The 14,758-nt window shown below is 35.5% G+C and overlaps 1 non-coding gene across 1 annotated transcript; it reads right to left on the bottom strand.

Annotated features, from left to right (window-relative positions):
• Positions 1-3,491: 3,491 nt before the first annotated feature.
• Positions 3,492-14,557, bottom strand: LOC104215926 (uncharacterized). Its single transcript, XR_011406894.1, has 2 exons — positions 14,323-14,557; positions 3,492-3,848 (listed from the first exon to the last, which is right to left on the bottom strand). It is a non-coding gene; the product is annotated as an uncharacterized protein (transcript).
• Positions 14,558-14,758: the final 201 nt, after the last annotated feature.

Raw genomic sequence — 14,758 nt, 5'->3', positions numbered from 1 at the left:
TGAACATGGGGTCTTTTTGTTGGCCTTCTTAGCTCAGGCTCTGGTACATCATCCACGCGAGACCGTTTTTCAAACCACCTTGCATATCCAGGATTTATCTCACCCTTTGTAGTGTCTGGGACTTGAGTATCACTTTTCAAGTATCGACATCCATTCCACATCTGCTGAAGTAGAGCCTCGGGAATAGTGGCTTCTGGGTGTAATTCGATTACTTGCATACTCAAATCTTCATCATCAGGAACTACTTGATATCTCCCTAGTTGTCTTAGGACTCTTAGTGGCGCATACGGCTGGATGCTTCTCAATCCCAATAGTAGCAGATAACTATTTGAGGTTGACATGTGTATCACTTCCCTCATCGGGAGCCATCCCAAAGTCCATTCAATCTGATTTGCCGTTAAAGCCTTTAGATGAGATACCCATGCTTCTATCCCTTCTGGAGCCTGATAATTTTTTATTCTTTCCTCATAACTCTCGATGCAATTATCATTGTTTGACCCATACTGTATGATCTTGGGCTGTTGTTGGAGATGTTCAATCACCCACATTTGCAACAAAATTTTGCATCCTTCGAAGACTTTTGCTCCTGATTTACATAAAGTCAAAGCCCGATAAATGTCTGAGAGAATGATGGGGACAAGGGTGTGATTTTCTTTGGTGGTGAGGATTTGCACAACTTTCGCGGTGCGAATATCAATTGTTCGCTCTTTGTTTGGGAAGATCATGATTCCTAGAAAAGCCACCATGAAGGCAAAGCGACGGTGAATCTGCCAAGTGTCTTTGTTTTGCTTGTTAGTAAGGCCTTTCTCATGAATTTCGAACCCATCTGACTTTCCGAACCTTGAATACAAAAAGTTGAAGGAACAACATCCATTGATGACATTGCTTTTCCTGATTTGACTGCTGATGTTCAGAAGACCGAAGAATCGATGTACCGAGGGAGCCTTTGTGAATATCAGGCTTTGATTTCTTAGACTTCCGTCAAAACCAGCATATCCAGCTATCTCCTCTAATGTAGGAGTAAGCTCGAAGTCAGAGAAACGAAAGACATTGTGAACAGGGTCCCAAAAAGTTACTAACGCCGCAATCAGATCCTCACGGGGTTTAACTTTCATAATGTCCGTGAGATTCCCCAAATGCTTGACGACCCATTTTTGACCATCTTCGTCTTCGCCTAAATCATACCACCACATTTGAAGCTGAAATAGAAACTCTTCTGTATTCGTGGATGGGGGGTTTTGTGTGGTGCTCATTTTGTATCTGAAATTTAATTTAATAAAGTCAAGACTCATTTTGAAAATATACACTAAAAAAAATCATTTTCAAAAAATTTTATTTATTAAATACCTTTATTTCAAGATTTAAAACTATTTTTTTTTTTGAAAATTTTAAAACAACCCACTTTATTCCTCGGTTCTCACCATGATTTTATTTAAGCTGGTCAACAAGATGTTCGAGGCAAATGAATGCACAAGTAGCAAATAGGATGCATCAGGATGGTCTTTTTGTTTCGGGTTCACCTGCCCTAGACAGACCCAACCCCTGTGTTGAGTCTCCAAGGCCAAATGTACATGATGCAAATAGACGTTCCTACTAGGGATCTGGTACATGGCTAAGTTATTCTAGGTGAAAAATCTGAGGTTGATTGTTCTAAACCTGGCTTACCCAAACGGACAGTTTGAGCCGAAGTGGGGGCAACGTACCGGGAGCACGAAAGTCTACCCGACCTAGTTACTTGTCCCAACTCCGTCTTATTTGGTATGACTTTAACAGAAAGGTGGGCCACGCGCACGTGTACACCATAAATTTAGAAGACTCAGAAAGAAGGGGGTTTCGTAGCAGTTGTATATATTCACAATTCAAATAATATTAAAGCGATAAAAAAACATTTAGCATGTTAAGCATATAAACAGTTGAAAATCATATAGTAAATAAAGCCAATTATCGCAGTTATTTTAAGCTCGAATTCTTTAAACCCTGAACCAGTGGTTCTGGGTTACAGTACTTTTATCCCCAGCAGAGTCGCCAGAGCTGTCGCACCTCCTTTTCACCGCGCCCGCGGGGCGCGTGGGGAGTTTTCTCCAATTGAAGGACAGTCGAAACGGGATTTATTTAATTATTTCAGAGTCGCCACCTGGGAATTTTAAGGCGTCCCAAGTCACCGATTTAAATCCCTGAATCGAGGAGAATATGACTTTGTTTATTATTCTGCGAACCAGAAATCCTGAGTAAGGAATTCTGTTAATCCGGAAGAAGGTGTTAGGCATTTCCGAATTCCGTGGTTCTAGCACGGTCGCTCAACTGTTTTTATTATTAGCTTAATTATCTTGATTTTATTAAATACGTTTTTGTTACATGATTGTACTACCACTTTTACTTATTGTTTACAATTATATAAACGAATTACGCGTACGTATATTCGTATTATATACCTTTCATAATTACAGGGATCATGTCACGCATACGTGTACACAATATAATTGATCATATTATATCCTTTATTACAAATTCATATGTTCATGATTTAAAATAGAATTAAGAACGTCACCACCCTTATATTTAAACAGTGAACTACGCATCCCGGGTTATATGAAATTATTTTAACATTTTTTGGAGGAATCCTTTTTATTAAATATTCGCTCGAAATTGTGCGTACGCATAATCCGAATTTTTCTTTTAAAAATATAGTCAGGGTACGCGAATGCATCCCTAATTGCGCAAAATTTTTGTAATAATATTATGGATTTTTCACAAAATTGTTTATTATATCTACACATTTTATATGAAATTCCTGAGAAATTCATATTTAAGGGATGCCTTAAAATTCTTTTAAATGAATTCACAATTTATTAAATGTTGCCCGTCGATTATAATTTCCGAGTATAGATTATATTCATCCTGCTATTCAAATTCGAAGAAAAGAATAAAAATATGATTTTTAACAAATACAACATATATATGTGCCAAAGAATGAATTGTATATGAAACTAACAAAATGATTTATGAAGGGAAGAATATTTTTAAACAATTTTTCATTATTTATTTAGTGCAAATTCTATCTCTAATTACCATTGATATAAAATGTTGCAATTTGTGCTTGTACATCTCATCTTATTCTCATATATTTGCTTTTAATCTAACAGGCCTAATTATTTTGTTAATTCTGCTTATGGTTAAATGTAAGATATATATATATATAATCAAACCGATTGGATTCTCAATTTATGTGAACCCTTGTTACTAACTTTCACATTATAACATTCCTAGGCCATTTGTTATTTTAAGAAAGAGAACAAATCTACCTAATTGACTTAATAAAGTAATATTGCATACAACATTATTCGCCATATTTTGACGTTTGCAAACATAGCGGAGGATACTAATGCAACCTCCGACTATTGATGTTAACCATAATCATTATTACGCCATATATGAATAAAATGCAACCAATCATCATCTAGCCTTAATCCACAACCAAACAATCGAAATACACTAACCACACATTTTCTTGATATTCCCAGAATACTTTATACATGTCTAATAATGTCGTAAGACTTAATTAATAGCCAACTTCATGCCATATTCCCTATCTTAACAATTCAACCATAACTATACTTTAATGAAATTCTGGAATAGGTAATATTATTACAACACTTATATGAATTTCAAAAGAGAATGATCAACTAATAATTAACATGTCAAGCATACTTCTATATGAAACAACATGAAACAAAAAACTGAAATTTATAATAACAAACTTAGATAAATGGAAAAATAGAACTGCAATTCAAGCTTCATTGATTTGTCATGCTGAATCTCTTTCCAACATAGAATTTAAAAATAAGTACCTGGAAATGAAGGTAGAAGAAGTAAGTTTCAGCAGTTGCAGCAGTAACAAAATACTGGCAGAAATATCAGTATTTTCACAGATTTGAGCAATAATAAGACCCGAGGAACCCATATGCACAGTAACAATATTTTTAAAGAAACTTCAGATTTTAACTGAACAATGGAATCAGATAAATCCAAACAGATTCAACGAAAAGACAATATTTCAGATTTCAGTTTCTTTTCTGTTTCAAATTCCTATTTCTGATTTTTTTCATTTCTGATTTCTGCTTGATTCTCTTTCTTTTTATCTTACTCTAGATGTATTTTTTCTTAAAATCTCTCTCGAAATCTGATCAGGTTTTCTTCAAAATTTGTCCTAAAATCTCTCTTTCAGATCTCTGTTCTCTCCTTCTCTTAAAATCTGATCTTAAAATCTCTCAATCTCTCACTCTCTTTTTTTTTTCTTTCTTAAGGTCTGTCCAGCCCCCTCTATTTATACAGGGCTGCCCCTTTCTTTTTAAGTGTTGCCTGGACCCCTTTCCTCTTTAAAAATCAGAAAGTCCCAATAAAAACTGCTTTTGAATACTTTAAATGATCTTATCCTGATTTTAAGCAGCCCCATTACCCTTTGTTTCCCATTATCACTTTAAATAATAGCCAATAACTTTCCACTTTCAGCCCATTATGCTATCATATTACCCTCACTATTCTGTCCCAGAAATACCCTCAGAAATCCTACTGTGATTACTATTATTACTGCTGTCAAACTCTAACAATACAGATTTTTAAAATCTGTTCAAACCTGATTATTAATCTGATTTAAGACAGCTACAACCAATCCTAAAGTTTTGGACTGAATCCTAACTAAGAATGTAACCTTCTAACACAATTACATCTAATCAACATTTGTAAGATCACACTGAATTCAACATAACAATTTAAACAGAACTTCAACATTGAGTTAGGATCAAACAGATACAGGAGCATTGTCAATATACTGACAATGCCCTGAAACTTAATGCTCAGAAATCAACACACATACAACATCCATTTGATGGATTTTATTGAACTATAAACAAAGATGACTTAATTAACGAGTATTAATCAAACTGATTATCAAATAAGAAACAACTGATTACAACAAAATAATCCATCCGAAATAGGTTGCTTCAGTCAACATTTTCAGAAACAAGATTCACAATACAACTAATCGACGAACTTAATCGAGTCGATTACACACATTGTAAATAATCACAACCAACCGAAACAATTCACATTTAGAATCAAGTAGACGGGTAGGAGACAGTATGACAATAAAAGATGGGAAAATTACACAGACTAAGGAAACAAACACAAAAATACACGTAGAATACACAAAATAAATAGAAAAAATACCTCTGAATCTTTAATTTTATTCCAACTCGAACTCAACTTGGATTCGGACTTTGTTTGAAATCAAACAGACCTTAGTCGAAGTATTTTCCACTGAAAATACTTCGACTAAGGTCGATTAAACCTCAATTTTTATTTAATTTGGGCAGAATCCAAAAGTCTGGTATTTCTAGGGTTCTTGAAGGTTCGATTTGGGACTTAACCATTTCTGGTCAGATTCGAAGGGGACCAAATATGACACAAGGGTGAGGGTAGCCTAGGGGTCATTTGGTGTCAGTTTAGAACAGATCTGAGTTTGTTCTTGTTTGGCTCGAATCTTCAAAAGAAGATTCGAGAAGCTCTGAAATGATTCGAGCCAAACAAACACCAGATCCATAACGAGGAATGCTAGGGGGTACTATGGTGTTAACTAGGGGTTGTTTGGTTTAGATCTAAGCTCGGCTCGAATCTTCAAATGAAGATTCGAGAATCTTCAGGATGATTCGAGCCAAGTGGCTAGCATATTTGGATAGAGGATGTTCAGGGGGTTCTAGGGTGTTATTTTGGGGACCGGCGGCGTTGATGCCGCCAGGTTTCAGGCGATGGGATGTTAGGGCGGCTAGAGTTAGGGGTGGGTCTGAGGACGATGATGAACAGTGAGAGGAGGGGGGTGTTTAGTTAGGGGGCCGGGGTAGGGGTTTGGCCTTATATAGGGACGGGGTGGGTTTATTCTGACCGTTAGATCTAGCAGAATGGAAGGCCAGGATTTATCCACTTAACCAAATGGTGTCGTTTGGCTTAAGTTTGGGGGGGACGGGTTGAACCGGGTATTGGATCGGGTAAGGATTATGGGTTAGGGTGATGAGATCTCATCCGTTGGTTGGATTTGATCCAACGGTCCATGATAAACTATGACCAAACGTTGTCGTTTTGACTCCTTTGGACTGGACCGGACCTGGGCTCTTTGGATTGGGCTGTGGAGGGGGGTATCTTGATTTGGGCCTGGATTTTAATCCAGGTCCGAGTTTCATTTATATATATTTTTTATTTTTCATTTTCTAATTCAAATTCCTAATTTTAATTATAAAATAATTTTAACCTCATAAAAAATATTAATTACTTTATAACAATTATTTAACACATAGACAAAACATTAATCACACAGTGAAATATTAAAATTAGAACAGACACATATTTTTGTGATTTTATTTTTTGAATCAATTATTAAATGCATAATTAAATCCTAGATATGCATGCAACATATATTTTTATTTTTATTTTCATTTTGTTATGATAAAGTAAACATTTACGGATATAAGACAAATATTTAACAAACATCACGCAAAAATTCAAAAATTGCACAGTAAAAGAAATTTATTTTATTTTTGATTTATTTTGGAGTATTTTTTTCGTGAGGCAAAAATCACGTGCTCACACCAGCTTGTCGAGTGTGCATCCGGTATTTCATGTTTCTATACTCCGAAAGTATATTGGAGATCCGTCTCATGTCCTGGATTTTAGTACGGTTCAATTGGAGGGTGATTTGACTTATGATGAGGAGCCAACAACTATTTTGGAGCGTCAGATTCAAAAGTTGAGATCAATGGATATAGCTTCAGTGAAGGTGCAGTGGAGAGGTCGGCCCGTGGAGGAGGCTACCTGAGAGACCGTGCGGGAGATGCAGAGCAGATATCCTCACTTGTTTGAGGTTTCATGTATGTTTCTTGACTCATTTGAGGATGAACGTTTGTTTAAGTTGGGTAGGATGTGACGACCCGACCAGTCGTCTCATGAGTTACCGCTCCGTTTCCCCCATTTCAGCTTCTTTATGTTTCGTTATCCGTGTTTTTGTGGTATCGGGTTGGTCGAATCGACTCCAGAATGAGTTTGGTGAAGTTTGATACACTTAGTCTCTTATAAGAAGGCTTAAGTTGGAAAAGTCAACCGGATGTTGACTTATGTGTTAGAAGGCTCAGAAGTGAGTTCTGATGGTTTGGTTAGCCTCGTGAAGTGATTTGTGACTTAGGAGCGCGATCGGAATGTGTTTTGGAGTTGTAGAGAAGATTTAGGCTTAAATTGGCGAAACTGATATTTTAGTGATTTCTGGTTGATAGGAAGAATATTGATATAGGGGTCGAAATGGAATTCTGAGAGTTGCAGTAGCTTCGTTGTGTTATTTGGGATGTGTGTGCAAAATTTCAGGTCATTCGGACGAGATTTGAAAGACTTTTTTATCGAATGCATAATTTAAGAGTTCTTACAGTTCTTAGGCTTGAATCATATGTTAAATTGGTGATTTGATGTGTTGTGAGCATTTCGAAGCTTTGAACAAGTTTGAATGAAGTCATGGGATGTGTTGTTATAATTGGTTTGAAGTTCCGGGGGTTCCGGGTATGTTCCGGGATGATTTAGGCCGAAAATCATAGCTGTAGTAGGTCCAGAAGTGTTGCAGGCCTCAGAACCCACTAGCACGGTCCACACAAAATGAATTGCGTCCGCGGTAGGTGCTGTGCAAACCGCACAAAATGAAGTGCGGCCGCGGTAGGTGTTGTGTGGACCGCACAAAATGCAGTGCGGCCGCGATGGGGGACATTTCACTGGTCCTACTTCGGAAGCTCATATCTCTTGATCTACACAGAATTTTGAGATAATTCAAAAACAAAAGTTTTATCCCTTCATGTCTAGTTTTCATAAAGGTAAAGATATCGCAATTTGGACATTTGTAGCGAAAGTTATGTCCAAAATACTAAAGTCTGTCACTGCAGATGAAAACATGTGCGACCGCAGTCATTTTTGTTCGGACCACACTGGTTTTGTGCGGACCGCGGTCGTTTTTGTGCGGTCTGCAGAGGTGGAAACCTGTGGGGTACTCTATAAATATGAGGTTTTGGGTTTTATTTAATATTTTGACCTAGAGAGCTCGGATTTTGGCGATTCTTCGAAGGTTTTCAAGAAAATTCATCGGGGTAAGTGATTCTAACTCTAATTTGGCTATAGTACATGAATTTATCATTGAATTCATCATTTAATTTGTGATTTAGGATGGAATTTAGGAAGAAAATTTGTGGAATCTTCCAAAAATATAAAATGATGATTTGAAGGACCAAATAATGCCGGAATTAGATAATTTTGGTATGGTTAGACTCGTGAGGGTATGAGGATTCTGAAAATGTAAATTTTACCCAATTTCAAGATATGGGCCCGGGGCTCGGGTTTTGGTAATTTCGGGAATCATGCCCTTTGTTGATTGTTCTCGCTTGGGCCTTGTTCACATAGCATATTGTGACGTATTCGTTCTGATTTTGGATAGATTCGACGCGCGTGGAGGCCGATTTGAGGGGTAAAGGCATCACGAGCTAGAGATTTAGCCGATTTGAGGTGAGTAATGATTGTAAATGATGTCCTGAGGGTTTGAAACCCCTGGTTTGCACATCGTAGTGCTATATTGAGGTGAGACACCTGCTCGATGACGAGTGCGGGATCGTGCACTATTGGGGATTGTGACTTGGTCCGTCCCGATTGATGATTTTATCGCGTATTTGACTGAAACTTATATGTTATTATCATGATTTGGGTTGATTGCCGTATTTGGACTTTGTGTCAACTATTTGAACCCTTCGGGGATTTTTATTATTATTTCCTCACTGTTTTGATTTATTACTTGAACTCAATCATGGTATTTTCCACTGTTTTACTACTCAGCCATCTTTACTCAGTTTTGAGACTTAAATGATATTTTTAAATTATGTTTTGGGCTGAGAAATATTGTTTTACTATTGCGCGAGGGGCTTGTGATGATTTTTGGACTGAGTAAGGCCGATGGCCTAGTTGTGAGGATACGTTGATACTGATATGAGGTCGAGGGCCTGAGATACATAAATATGCCACGAGGTGGCTTGATTGATATGAGGCCGAGGGCCTAGATTTGATGCCACGAGATGGCTTAATATTGCACTTGGGCCGTAAGGGACCCTCCCGGAGTCTGTACACCCCTAGTGAGCACGGGTACCCATTGTGATGTGAGATTGAGCCCGAGGGACTGATATTATTCTGAGATTGAGCCCGATGGGCTTGTACTGTTCTGAGATGTTGCCCGAGGAGCGGATTTGTTGATACTGTGCCTGAGGGGCGAGCTTCTGTTTGTTTACTTACCTGTAAATTACTTGTATTACTTGTTAAAAGGGGATTTACTTGACTCTTCACTATTTTACTATTTTAAGTGATTTTTACTGCTTCAGTATAGAATGCCTTGTGTTTTACGTGTTTTCTTACTTTCAGTCATTATTTACATTTGTTACTCACTGAGTTGGAGTACTCACTTTACTCCCTGCACCCTGTGTGCAGATTCAGGCGTAGCTGGTACCGCTCCTGAGTGCTGATTCCTCCAGTTCTAGACGATTTTTCGGAGACTACGAGGTAGCTGTTGACGTCCGCAGCCCCGTGTCTCTACTTCTCTATCATTTCTGTTTAATTTCAAATACTTGTAGTAGTTTATGACTTTAACAGACTAGTATTATGGGTTAGAGAGGCTCGTGACTTGTGACACCCCAGTTAGGGCTGTGTTAGGTTGGACTTTCCGCATTGTTATCGATATTTCTGCTATTTAGTATTGTTTAAATCATGTTTAGACTATTTTTATTATGATTAACTGCTTTAAAAGTTGAGTTGGGTTGAGTTGGTTGGCCTTGTCTTCACAAGAGGCGCCATCACGATTGGGTTCGAGGTTAGGGTCGTGACAGATAAACTTTGATTATTTGGAGTTATGTAAAAAGGAAATTGATTCCTTGCAGCATAAGGGTTTGAATAGACCCTCACAGTCCAAATGGCCTTGTACTACTTTTTATGTTAATAAACATGTTGAACAGGAACAATAAGTCCCTAGATTAGTCATTAACTACAAAACCCTTAATAAGGTTTTAAAATTGATTAGATATCTTATTCCTAATAAAAGGGATTTGCTTGATAGATTACATGATGCCATTATATTTTCAAAATTTGATTTAAAATCAGGTTATTGGCAAATTCAGATATCTGAATTGGATAGGTATAAAACTGCTGTTAATGTACCAATGGGCCAATATGAATGGAATGTTATGCCTTTTGGATTGAAAAATGCACCTTCCTAATTTCAAAAAATTATGAATGATATCTTCCTTCCTTATACGGATTTCATAATTGTATATATTGATGACATTCTAGTATTTTCAAAAAATATAGAATCCTATTTCAAACATTTAGATTTGTTTAAAAAGATTATTATTCAAAATGGTTTAGTTATATCCAAACAAATAATGATGATTTTTTCAAAATGCTGTTAGATTCCTTTGTCATAATATTGAAAAGGGGAGGATTATACCTATTAATAGAAGTATTGAATTTGCTTCTAAATTCCCTGATATTATTACCAATAAGACCCATCTTCAACGATTTTTAGGAAGTCTTAATTATATCTCTCCTTTTTAAAGGATCTTGCTAAAGATACTACACTTCTTTATGATAGATTAAAGAAGAATCCAAAAGCTTGGACTGATAGTCATACCGAATCAGTCAAGAGAATAAAACAGAAGGTTCATAACCTTCCTTGTTTAACTCTCGCTAATCCCACTTGGGCAAAGGTTGTGGAAACTGACGCCTCTGATATTGGCTATGGTGGGATATTGAAAATATTTGAAGGATATTACTCCTTCTTTCACACAATTTAAATATGCTATACTATCAAATAAAGCAACAAACTCTTTTTTGAAATTGTAGTCGACTAATAGAGTTATTTTTATTAAAATATTTTGGGTGATAAAATATTGGAGTTTTTCCAGAAATTCATCTTCAGAAAAATCTATGGCTGCAAGTAAAGTATTAGCAGTATCTTCTTCTGAAGAACTGGCAGTAGTATTTATCTTAATACTGGGGTTTGTATTAACCGTAGTAGAATTTTCTAATTTGAAAATTCTTTCATCGAAGGTTACATTTGAAGCCTTTAATTTAGAGATATCTTTCTTGAGATAATTTATCTTAGTACTTAAATCTTGGACAGTAGCCATCATTTCAGGCTGAGACTTATTTTTCACCATTTTTCTGATTTCAGATATGGTGTAAGGTCCTTTTTGAGATGGAACTTCTTCGATCTCTGTTCCTACTTCTGAACTTGTAGGAAGTTTACCAATAAGTTTGGACCTTAATTCAGGGTCTTTGATAATCCTTAAAAGATCAAGTATGTTATCATTAGTCAAAATATTGATCTTTAAATCTCTAAATTGGGAGTAAATATTAAAAAGATCATCATTGGTATTATAACAATGATTTGAGCATTGTCCCTTATCACAGAACTCTTGCTCATCTTAAGAAGATGAAATATAATTCTCTTCCTGAAGGACTCTTAAGACTTCACTTGTTGATGAATTCCCTTCGTTTGTGTCAGATATTTCTGGTGAAAAGTTCAAAAGAATCTTAGCTTATATGAAATACCCATTGGACCACCACTAGCATTTTCTCAATGATCAGTGGTTTTATGAAAATATCTGAATGGTATTACTCCTTCTTTCGCACAATTTAAATCTGCTCTACTATCAAATAAAGTAACAAACTCTTTTTTGAAATTGTACTCGGTTAAAAAAGTTATTTTTATAAAATCCTTTTGGGTGATAAAATATTGGACTTTTTCCAGAAATTCATCTTCAGAAAAATCTATGGCTGCAAGTAAAGTATTAGCAGTATCTTCTTCTGAAAAACTGGCAGTAGTATTTATCTTAATACTGGGGTTTGTATTAACTGTACTAGAATTTTTTAATTTTAAAATTCTTTCATCTAAGGCTACATTTGAAGCCTTTAATTCAGAGATTTCTTTCTTGAGATAATTTATCTCAGTATTTAAATCTTGGACAGTAGCCATCCTTTCAGGCTGAGACTTATTTTTCACCATTTTACTGATTTCAGACATGATGTAAGGTCCTTTTTGAGATGGAACTTCTTCCACCTCTGTTCCTACTTCTGAACTTGTAGGAAGTTTAGTCTTTGATAACCCTTAAAAGAAAGTATGTTATCATTAGTCAAAACATTGATCTTTAAATCTCTAAATTGGGAGTAAATATTAAAAAGATCATCATTAGTATTACAATAATGATTTGAGCATTGTCCCTTATCACAGAACTTTTGTTCATCTTCAGAAGATGAAATATAATTCTCTTTCTGAAGGACTCTTAAGTCTTCACTTGTTGATGAATTCCCTTCATCTGTGTCAGATATTTCTGGTGAAGAGTTCAAAAGAATCTTACATAAAGAATCTTTGATATGATCATCTAAATCAAGTTCTTTGATTTTATCTTTGATCTTGCAATCTTTTGCATAATGGCCTATACGTCCACATTTGTACATTTGTAGCAAGCCTGAGGGTTTTTGGATTTAATAAAACCCTTTCTGGCTTTATGAAAAACCTTTTTTCTTTGGGTCTTTTCATGACGTTTCTCCGGCGAACCCTTTTTCCTTTTAAATTCCTTTTTATGAGATTTCTTTCTTGGAAGGTATAACAACGGCGAACTGCTCACAGAATTCACCTAATTGATGTCTGTCAGTAAGACGATGTTTCTTAATTTATTGGTTTAGCTTGATCTCATTACACAGAGCTAAACCTTCCTGAGTGCATACACTAAATAGTTTACCATATGAGTAAGTATCATAATTGATACTCATCCATGTGCCTCTAAGGACATTTCGAATCCTTTCAACAAACAAGGGAGGGAGTCCGTCTATGAATTTAGACTTCCAATGAGTACTATTACACTCTGGTAATTTCATCACTCTGGATAAGAAAACATCTTTATACCATCTAAAAGATGTGAGGGTTTTACACCTCAAATTCTGGTACGGTTTTCGAGCATATTTTTCGGAGATTTTATTACTCTCGTCATCTACTTTTAAATTGCTAGTAGACGCATGCTCTAAACTTAGAGGGTTAGCTCTAAATTCACCAAACTTCTTATTGAGAAATTCCTCAATGTCATCAAGACTCTTTAATTTAAAGTCTCTTACCTGAGGAGGTGGTTGGATAATTGTAGTAGCAATTTGCTCTTTACCTTTAGTATCCTTCTGTTGAATTTTTTGGACTTCAGCTATAAGTTTATCCAATTTTTCATGAACCTTAATAACTTGTTCGCCCAGAGTCATATGCTACTCCTGTTTGAGACCATTAGAACTATGCTCCAGAATTTGAGGTGCAAAACCCTCACATCTTTTAGATGGTATAAAGATTATTATTATTATTATTATTATTAGAGCATCTAATTCCTTCAAACCAAAATCTCATAAATTAATCAAGATTAATACCTGAAAAAGGAAATGCGAAAATCCCACATAGATCATTCTTTTGTTTGGAGAAGAGATTGATTATTCTTTTACTTTATCGTCATGTGAAATGTTTAGTTTTACTCCTGATCTAAAAGGGAAATCCCTATAGAAGGATGATTAAGATTTGAATTTTAGCGCTGATGGATCCGAGAGGGGTTTTTTTTTTTCAACGATCCTTGCGGTTAATGGAGTAAGATAATAATCTAAGAGAGATCACGGTTAAAATTTCAATATAGATAAGAAATATTAAGTGATATTTTTGTACTATCTAAGTTAGTCTAGGCGAATAGAATTACCAGATTAATGTACTCCTGAAGATAGAAGTACCTATTGAAAAGTCAAGACACACCATTAGAAAAAAGAAAAGATTGATTTTTTTTTCACATAATGAAATATCACCAAATGTTAAAAGTTTAATAAATTAATTAAAGAAAACACAATGTAATTGTTCTTTATGATTAAAAGGAATGATCAGATCACCAGAATATGAAACAATTACTCTTTGATTTTATTTGTTGCCTTTTGGTCTTATAATTAAAAAGAAAAAACAAGAAATCGTAAAAGAATAGACGAAACCAGTCTCATCTAATTAATTTTCATATATATACTTGATGATTTCCATGACACTTACGCACATTCAAATCCCACAAAAAATATTCCATTGAAATGAGCAAACTCCATGAGATTATCAAAGGGTAATTAATGTTCAAGCACTGTAACGAATATCAGTAAGCTTAGTCTTGATCCACTTAAAGCTCTCTCTTACAGTAGCTTTTACTTTACCTTCTGTTGTGAACATATTATATGCTGCAATTCTCTTCTTCCTCTTTATTTCTGGATCATTTGCTGGTGCAAACCCTTTTGTGGTTGGACCATTGAATGTGTACACATTTGATTGATCACCTTGTAATTCTCCAGAATAGTTTGAAGATGAGTATTGTGGATAGGATCTGCTCTTTTCCATAACTCTTCTTTCTTTTTCTTCACCTTTTCTTGTTAGCATTGAATACATTCACTTAGCTTCTTCCTCGAAACTTACATAGTATATATAGTATGTAGGGCATGCATGCTGATATAATAATACATATAAAATATATCACATGCATCACTTAGCTTAGATTTGTTGTACATTTCTTGTCTCTAAAAAGAGAGGAAAAATAAAAGTTGGCTTTGTTGGAAAGTAGATCCTTATAGGCGTGATTATCTCTATGTCCTCTCA

This window comes from Nicotiana sylvestris, chromosome 4 (assembly GCF_000393655.2).
Source record: "Nicotiana sylvestris chromosome 4, ASM39365v2, whole genome shotgun sequence".
NCBI lineage: Eukaryota > Viridiplantae > Streptophyta > Magnoliopsida > Solanales > Solanaceae > Nicotiana > Nicotiana sylvestris.
Note: the sequence above shows the minus strand (reverse complement) of the source record. Positions and strands in the feature narration are given on the sequence as shown.